At 36.6% G+C, this 9,672-nt stretch overlaps 1 long non-coding RNA gene across 1 annotated transcript; it reads right to left on the bottom strand.

The window, feature by feature from the left end:
* Positions 1–306: 306 nt before the first annotated feature.
* Positions 307–2,964, bottom strand: LOC114679335 (uncharacterized). Its single transcript, XR_003731136.2, has 3 exons — positions 2,841–2,964; positions 880–962; positions 307–429 (listed from the first exon to the last, which is right to left on the bottom strand). It is a non-coding gene; the product is annotated as an uncharacterized LOC114679335 (long non-coding RNA).
* Between the last annotated feature and the right edge of the window lie 6,708 nt (positions 2,965–9,672).

Here is a 9,672-nt window from a genome sequence, read left to right on the forward strand (position 1 = left end):
AACACAGAGTCTCCTCTACGACTGAGCCACTGTACCCTAGCTGGACAACAGGACAAAATCCTCTCTCTCTCTTAAAAAAGAAAAAATACAAAACAATCTTTGGAGAGAAAAGTATTGTCCTAAATAGACTCTCTTAATCATAAGACAGTGTAGGCTGAGTGTGGTGACTCACACTTGTAATCCCAGCACTTTGGGAGGCCGAGGTGGGCAGATCACCTGAGGTCAGGAGTTCAAGACCAGCCTAGCCAATATGGTGAAACTCCATCTCTACTAAAAATACAAAAGAATTAGCCAGGTGTGGTGCCGCATACCTATAATCCCAGTTACTCGAGAGGCTGAGGCACAAGAATCGCTTGAACCCAGGAGGCGGAGGTTGCCGTGATCCATGATTGCGTCATAGCACTCCAGCCTGGGTGACAGAGTGAGACTCTGTATCAAAAAAAAAAAAGAAAAAAGATAATAATAAGACTGTGAAATTTGCACAAAGATAGAAGAAACAACCAGTACCTTAAAAAATAAAAACAGAGCTAGAAAGCAGACATATACATATATAAAAATTAATTTATACATTGATGCATGGGGGAGAGATCAGTTTTTAATAAAATGTTCCAGGAAATTGAATATTCACAGGGAACAACCAAGATACGACCTTTGACCTCACATACACACAAAATCAATTCTAGTTGGTTCATAGGCTTAAATATAAAAATAATAGAGTATTCAGAACACAATTTAGGAAAATATCTTCATGTCACAGGGTAGGGTGAGCTGTCTAACTAGACCTGAAAATTATTTAGCATGTCAGACAAGACACATTCTACATAGTCGAAGTGAGCAAAGACTGGGGCAGACAGTATCAAACTCAAGGGTCCTTTATACCTTTCCCGCAGAAAGTCAGCTCAGACTCCAAAATGGAGCACAGGAGTGAAAATCGTGCTCACTTCTTGAGACGTCAGTGTGCACTGTAGGAAATGATAACATAGAAAGCATGCAGTATATTATCAAGCCTATACAAACCCCTAAAAATTAATTTTCTAATAAATTGTGAGATATATCCTTCGTGTCAATTGTAACAAGTCATTACTTCATACACCAGAATGGAAGAACAAAACCACTAACAAACGAAGAAACTAATACTTTTGTCACTTATAAATAAATCACATAGTAATAATATAAATACATTATAATTACTGGAAAAACTATTTTCAATGTGCATACATGTGGATATTTGTCTTGTGTCATTCCTATGATTACATGGGATGGAACAAACAAGAAAAACACATTGAAAAGGTTTTCCTAAATTTTCTCTCATTCAGATGTAACTCTCCTGAATCACTCGTCAATTCATCTTGCCCATAATTTTCCCCATATTATTATGACCTGTGCTAATCTGAAGCTTGGTGATGCTGCACTTCTTGTGAGATTCCTATGTTGCTCCTGTGAGCTTATCTTTACAACCTTCTGAAACGCCTTATGCAAGATATGATGTTAATGATATGACCTGAAAATATCAATGGAAGGTTGATAGACCAAGCTCATGTATATGTAAATGAGGACAATAACATTATGGTTGCCTTCTCGTCAATAGTGTTTTACACTGTCAAATTTAAGGTGCACCTGTGTTTCATAAACGTGAAAATGTGCCCTCTACGATGAGTGGAATACACTGTCCTCTGTGACTGCCAATTTCTCAGTGTTAGATTAAGGGGGCTCATCAACTGTATTCTTACCTGTTATCGAAGGAATATGCTTAAATATTATCACATAAGTTCACCAAGTGCATTTACAGTCTACGTAGCTATTAGACACATTAGATTTACTAGTGGAACACTAGAATTCTTATGTTATGCATGGAAATGTAGTTTTATGAACTGTGGTTTAAGAAATCCCTGAGGAAGAAGATGGCAATTATAAAGAGTTACTTGAAAAATTCACTGGAGTGATACCTTTCTAAAGACCTAGAAAAAGCTGTATCTTGAAACTTTCCACTGCAGTCTTAGGAATATGACCAATGATCCTTGTAAGCTTCATTATAAACTCCATTTTTTCAGCTATAATATTTATGTAACTCTTTTTTCTTCATTCCCATTTGCCGTTTTAACCATATGGCTGGAGATCATAGAAATCACTTTATAATTAGTCACTGCAGACGTAGATGCATAATGGTCTTTATAAAATGTTTTAATCCATCCCCTTGCTACTCTGGTCAACCCTAATTTGGGTACTTGGATTTGGGGAGTGGTTTTGGTGTTCCCTCAGGAATACACTGATAGAAGAAGAAACACATAAAGTATGAATTTCTGTATACCCAAAATTCAGTCAACCTCCTAAACGATGGGAGTTTCTTTATGTGTATGCAGAAACTCACATACAAAAACAAAAACTCACAGAATTTAGGAGGTTGACTGAATTTTCCCCTAGTTTTAAATTCCAGCAAGGCTAAATTAAATACACATAAAGTCATGTTCTCAAATATCCAAGACATTCTTCCACTGAACTCCAACTTCTAATCAGGTTAGAGTGTGGAGTCCCAGTGTTGGGTGTTTGCCTTATGATCTGGTCTAGAATTTGGTTTCTTTTAAATGGCATCTCTTTTAGAATTGTGGTGTCCAGGCCAGCCTCTAAGGAACTGTTGGTTTAAGGTATTGTGGGAAATCACAATTTCCATGCAGTTAGAGTGTGTCTGGGGACTCGCTGCTCAGCACTTTGTCTTCTGCTTTCTCCACTCACTAGCATCCAACTGCAAAAAACCTGTTGTGTAAAAGATTCATATCCAGGTCTCTGTAAGTAGGGTGTGGCCTAAACCCATTTGTAAGAAACGTTTGTTGTACTCTGCTTACCTGCTACCTTGGTGGCTTTCGGGTTGGCAGTGGGCAACAGAATGCATGGTCTCAAACAATTCCTGATGGAGTCTGTAGAATGAAAAGAACTAAATTAGGACATATTTTTCTGAAAGGTTTGAAGGTACAGTTGTCTTTTGATTACTTGAAGAAGAAATCCCTGTACCAAGAAAACACTATCCTGAACGCAGAAATATGATTTATGTTCCCTGTGACTGAAATTTCCAATTCTTGGCTTCTAATCTGAGTCATATCTCCCAAAAATGCTTCAATGGGATCCTGAATATACACTGCTCAGTGATGTCTGCACATGGGGCTTTCTGGATATGTGAAGGAAAGGCAGCTTTTTCTGAACAAGTGGTTGCTGACATTCCAACTGGTGACTGGGTAACGGAGAAGGAGACAAAGGATGACAGTCTGTAAAGCTTGATGGTGCCTTCCTGAAGCAGGTGTACCTGGGTTTGGAAAGGCGACTAGATAAAAAATGCTTGTTTTCTATTCTCTCTCTATGTACCCATTCATCTCTGGAAGCCAAAGATTTTTGCTTATGTCTTTGTTTTCTTTTTATAGATATAATAATTTTAGAAAACAAATTTATTTTGAAATAATGGCAGATTTACAAAAAGACACACAGGTAGAACAGACAGCTAACTAAAATGTTACTATCACAACTATAGTATATTCATGAAAACTAAGAATTTCACTATGTTTCAAAACTATTAACTGATCTACAGATTTCCTTCATATTTTACCAGAATTTCTAATAATGATATGTTTATGTGTTCCAAGACCTAATCTAGAATACCACATTGCAATTACTGTCAGGTATATTACTTAAGACTTGGTGCATAACAGACTACTATACATCTTAGTGGTTCAAAACCACACACATATTACTCACAGTTTCTCTGGGTCTTCAGTCCAGATGTAGGTGATGGCCCAGGCTAAGGCTCAGCTGCGGAAGGGTCTCCTTCCAAGCTCATGTAACTATTCTTAGGATTAACCTCTCTGACCTCATCAAGAAGAATTCTTCAGTGAATTATTATAATCATTTAAAAAAATTAGTACTAATTTATTACAAATTATTCCAAAAAAGTGGAGAAAACATGATTTCCCATTGTATACTGAGTTAGTTTACCCTGATACTGCAGCCAGACAAAGACACTTCAAATAGGGAAAATGAAGAACAATATACCTTATGAATACAGGGACAAAAAACATCAAGGAAATATTAGTAAAACAAAGCAGAAACATGTAAAAAGTATTGTATGCTATATCAAGGGTATTCACCTCAGGAAAGCAAAATTTGGTTCAACATACAACTAGTGCTATGCACTGTATTCATATAATAAAGAACAAAAACCACATAATCATCTCAGAAGATGCATAGGCGCTTGAGAATTTTCCAACTCCTTATGAGAAAAATATGCAGCAAATGATGCAGATAAGGGAACTGTCTCCCTTTTAAAGGGGATCCATGAAAAACTAACGTATCATCATAAGTTATCTGAAACGTTCTCTAATTTCTCCAAGATTAGAAACAAGACACGGATTTCCACTCTTGACACTTGTTTTCAACATTGTACTAGAGGATACAGACATGGCAGTTAGTCTAGAAAAATAAATATAACGCTTCCAGGATGGAAAGGAAGTCAAACTCTGTCTGTTGGCATATGACATGATCTTATGTATAAAATTTCAAAAGGACTCTAATCAAATATGTTGAGAATTTAGAAATGAGTTCAACAAACTTGCAGTATACAAGGTGAAGATATAAAATCCTCTGAATTTCTATATGCTAGCAATTAATAATCTAAAACAAAAAACTCAGAATGTTCCATTTGAGATGACATCAAAAATAAGTTTATCAAATTAAGTATAAGATATATACACAAAAACTATAGAAAACATTTTGAAAAAAACGGAAAAAGCTATGACTATTCATTGCTTATAAAGGTTAATGTTGTTAGGCTGGCAATATTCTCCAAATGGATCTATAGATTTAATGCAACCTCTATCAAAATCCCAGGTGACACTCCCTTCCTCTAAATTCACAAAGCTTATCGAAAGTTCATATATAATGCAATAGACCCAGACTAGCCTAAATTATTTTCAGAAAGGAGAAAAAAAGGTTGGACTGGGAGATACATACTTCCTGACTTCAAAACTCACTGCAAAGTAATAGTAATCAAGATTTATGGTACTGGTATAAGAATATAGATGTTGATCAATGTAATAGAATATAACGCTCAAAAAAGAATACATACATTTATAGTGAAATAATTTTATAATGTCACCAAATAAATTATATATGGATAAATATTTTTAATAAAATATTTCTAAGCAAGTGCATATTCCATGCAAGTCGAACTCCTGCCTCACACTGAAAATGTAAGTGACTCAAAAGGATCATATATCTATATATAATAGCTAAACAGGCCCAAAAAGTAGAAAATAACACAGGAATATATCTTTGTGGTCTTAGGTTAAACAATCTTTTCTAAGATATGATGCCGAAAGCAAAAGGGAAGAAGAAAAATCAGGCATATTAAACCTCATTAGAATGTGAAACTTTTGTGATTCACACTGCACCAACAAAAATAAAGACATCCAAAGAATGGGAGCATATATTTGCAAACAAAAGCAAAAATTGGCAAATGAAACCTAATTAAACTTAAGGGCTTCTGCACAGCAAAAGAAAACTATCTACAGAATGGGAGAAAAGTTTTGCAACCTATGCATATGACCGCAGTCTAATATGCAGCATCTATAAGGAACTTAAACAAATGTTCAAGAAAAAAAAACCAACTCCATAAAAAAAGAGGGCAAAGGACACGAACAGACACTTTCAACAGAAGATATATATGTGGCTAACAATCATATGAAGAAAAGCTCAACCTCACCGATCCTGAAAGAAATGCAATTAAAAATCACAATGTGATACCATCTAACACCAGTCAGAATGGCTATTATTAAATAGTCAAGAAATAGATACTGGCAAGGTTGTGGAACAAAGGCATTACTTACACACCGTCGGTGGACGTCTAAATTAGTTCAACCATTGTGGAAGGCAGTGTGGAGACTACAAGAAGACCTAAAAACAGAAATATCATTTAACCCAGCAATCCCATTACTGAGCATATACCCAAAGAAATAAAAAGTGTCCTGTGAAGAAGACACACGCATGCATAGGTTCATTGCAGCACTATTCACAATAGCAAGAATGTGGAATCAACCTAAATGCCCATCAATGGTCACTGCATAAAGAAAATGTGGAACATACACACCATGGAATACTATGCAGCCATAAAAAGTATCATGTCTTTAACACGAAAACGGATGGCACTGGAGGCTATTATCCTTAGCAAACTAATGCAGGAACAGAAAACCAAATACCATGTTTTTTCCCTTATAAGTGGGAGGTAAATGACAAGAACACATAAACACACAGTGGGGAACACCACACACTGAGGTTTATCAGAGGGTGGGAGGTGAGACAGGATTAGAAAAGATAACTAATGGGTACTAGGCTTTAGTACATTGGTGATGAAATAATCTACAACAAACCACCATAACACAAGTTTACCTATGTAACGAATGTGCACGTGTACCCTGAAACTTAAGTTAAATTAAAAAGCAAGTATTTGCAAGTTTTATAGGTGATAACGGTCTATTGCTAATAATATACAGCAACATCTTAAGAGCTCAAAAATAAAAAGGCATATATCTCAAACAAAAATGGAAATTATTCAAATACCCAATTCTCCAAAAAAGCTACAGTCATATCCGAATCACACGAAGAGACACTCAATGCCTTCTGCCATTATGAGGCAGGAGACCGGCAAGTTGTCTTCTAGTCACAATCCTGCTGATCATAATGAGATATGGTCCAGACAGCATCTAGTAAAGAAACTGGCAAAAGAAGACAAAGGGATCCCTGGTTGTCCTCACTGCTCACCGGCATGAGAAATTCCCTCCAGCGCATGACTGTTTACAAATTCCAGGCCAACAACCAGGAATTTACCACCTCTTTCCATGGCAACAACCCAGAAGTTACTGCTCCTGTCCTGGAAAGTTCTGAATCACCTGCCATTAAGTTTCATTGGTTCACCCCTCAACTTCCATGTAATTGAAAGTATTTTACCTTAGTGTAAAGATAGTTGATAAGAGCCCATAGGTTACCAACTGATGCAACGCCTATGAGTTAGCCCTGCTCTTAAAGGAGCAGTACTGTACTGTTCAATAAAAGGCTGCCATCTATCACCACTGACTTGCCCTTAAATACTTTCCTGGGCAAAGCCAAGAACCCTGCCAGTTGAAGCCCCAAATTTGGGGCTCATCTGTCCTGCAACAATAGGGGATGGGGAGTCTAAAAAACACGACATATACTTCAAAAATCTAAAAGGTATATTGCTATGTGAAAAAATACAAGTTGGAAAAGGCAAAATACTGTGTAATTCTACCTATATGACTCTCTAGAAAAGGAAAAAAGTATAGTGATAGCAAAGAGTCTGGTGGTAACAGGGGGCTTGGGAGAGAGAAAGGTGGAATAAGGGAAATACAGGAGGTTTCTTCGGGGCAGTGATATTACTCTCTCTGATACTGTATTGGTGGATACATAATAATGTTTTCTGAATTTTGAAGAACTTTATAACACAAAGAGAGTACTAAATTATGCAAACATAAAACCTTATTTAGTAGGTAGAGGGTTTCCAAGGAGGAATGTCCCCAAAAATAATATAACAACGTAATGAATGTATGGAATAACCTCACTAAAGAAAGTGGCGGAAAGCAATGGACCTAAGTAACTTGGGTAATAAGTGGACATGCCAAGGCTAAAAGCCAAAGTATTTATACCTAAGTGCTGTACTTTACTTGGTAAAATTGTTTCCCATTGGGGTATAAGTTACCTGTTCTGAAACCACTGTGCATGTATGTTCAGGCAGTATGATTAAGAGACCAGCATCAACTTCTTCACAGGGAGAGTAAGAGACTACATACATCATTCATGTGGTGCTGGATTAGATCATATGGTATTGGAAACATTAGCAGAAATTACACAATTATATAGTTAGCCTGGAGTACAATTAAATATAGAGTTGCCTGGAGCACCTAGTAGTGGTTAAAGAAAATGCTGAACAACAAAACCAACCAACCATAAAACACTCAACCTTAATTATGTGGGTATTTCAAAATTATAACAGGGACAACTAGAAAACCTTCCAATACCCCACCGTGCAACAATTTGAACAATCAAATAAATTAGCATATGTAAAGTATAAAATTAATATCCATGTTTAGATGATGATATAAATAATTTATGTATAAATGAATAAATATGTAATAGAATAGACACATGTTTATGGTTGAGGGTTCAAATAAATTTGTAGACATTCTGCCAATAAGAAGGTAGATCATACATCCCCACATTTTTCTTAGTTTGAGATAGAGTATGGAGTCCCGCTCTGTTGCCCAGGCTGGAGTGCAGTGGCATGATCTCAGCTCACCTCAACCTCTGCCTTCCAGGTTCAAGTGATTCTCCTGCCTCAGCCTCCGGAGTAGCTGGGAGTACAGGCACGTGCACTGTGCCTAGCTAATTTTTGTATTTTTAGAGGTTTCGCCATGTTAGCCACGCTGGTCTCGAACTCCTGACCTCAGGTGATCCACCTGCCTCAGCCTCCCACAGTGCTGGGATTACAGGCATGAGCCATCGTGCTTGGCCCATGACTCCCCACTTCTTAAATGTGTGTTGTGTTAGTGACTTTGTTCTGAAACATTCCATGGGGAAAAGGAAAAATAATAATAATTTCACACTGTGTGATAATTTGATAAAAATGACTTCATCTAGGTGATCAAATTAACATTAATAATGATAAAGCCTGTTGAGAGCCTGTGTCCTTGGTATGATGTGAGGAGAATGGCACCTTTCCTCTGTCATCTTCCTCTCCCAAACCCACAAATCTAGTCTTGTCATGAAAAAAACCTCAGAGAAATCCCACATTAGGAATGTCAATGTAATCAAAAACTAGAAAATTCTAAGAAACTGTGACAGTCAGAGAAGTCTAAGGAGACATGATACCCAACCGTGCTGAGGTATCCTGGGTGAGATCCTGGAACAGAAATTAAAAATTAAGTGAAACATAAGAAAATCTGAATCAAGTATGAAGAGTAGTTAATGATAATGTTTAAAATTGGTTAATTCTGACAAATGTCCTACATTAAGAAGTTAATAAAAAGAACAACTGTAGTGGGATATATGGAAAATCTATATACTACATTTAAAACAATTCTGTAAACCCCAAACGATTCTTAAATGTATAAGGCTTCTTTTTATTTAAAGTCACTGCTGACCTTATAAAATAGAACATGAGCAATGTGTTCATGGCCGTTAATGGATCTCCTTAGCTTAATCATGTTCCTTAATCACTTAAGGTCGCTATGACTGTGAAATTTTTTGCTACCCTCTAATTTGTGTTTGTTATATTTATCTCTGTTTATATTTCTAACATCCATAATGTTTAGTTCTTCTTGTCTGCAAACTTAGATGACAGGTGTTTAATGTATACATGTTCCTAGTTTAATCATGAGAAATCATGAGACAAATCCATATTGTGGGACATCTTACAAAATACAAAATATCTGACCTGTACATTTGAAAAGGGTCAAGGTCAAGAAAAATAAGTGGAGACTATGAAACTTGCAGATTGGAGAAGACCGAATGTGTCAGTTAGACCCTACAACGGTGCCCAGTGATCCCCACCTGCAAGAAATACCTTTGCTTTGTTGAGTTGCTTCCTCATGTCTCATGTGACCAGCGCATGTGAACTCAACT

The sequence above is a fragment of the Macaca mulatta genome, chromosome 7 (assembly GCF_049350105.2).
Source record: "Macaca mulatta isolate MMU2019108-1 chromosome 7, T2T-MMU8v2.0, whole genome shotgun sequence".
Classification (NCBI taxonomy): Eukaryota; Metazoa; Chordata; class Mammalia; order Primates; family Cercopithecidae; genus Macaca; species Macaca mulatta.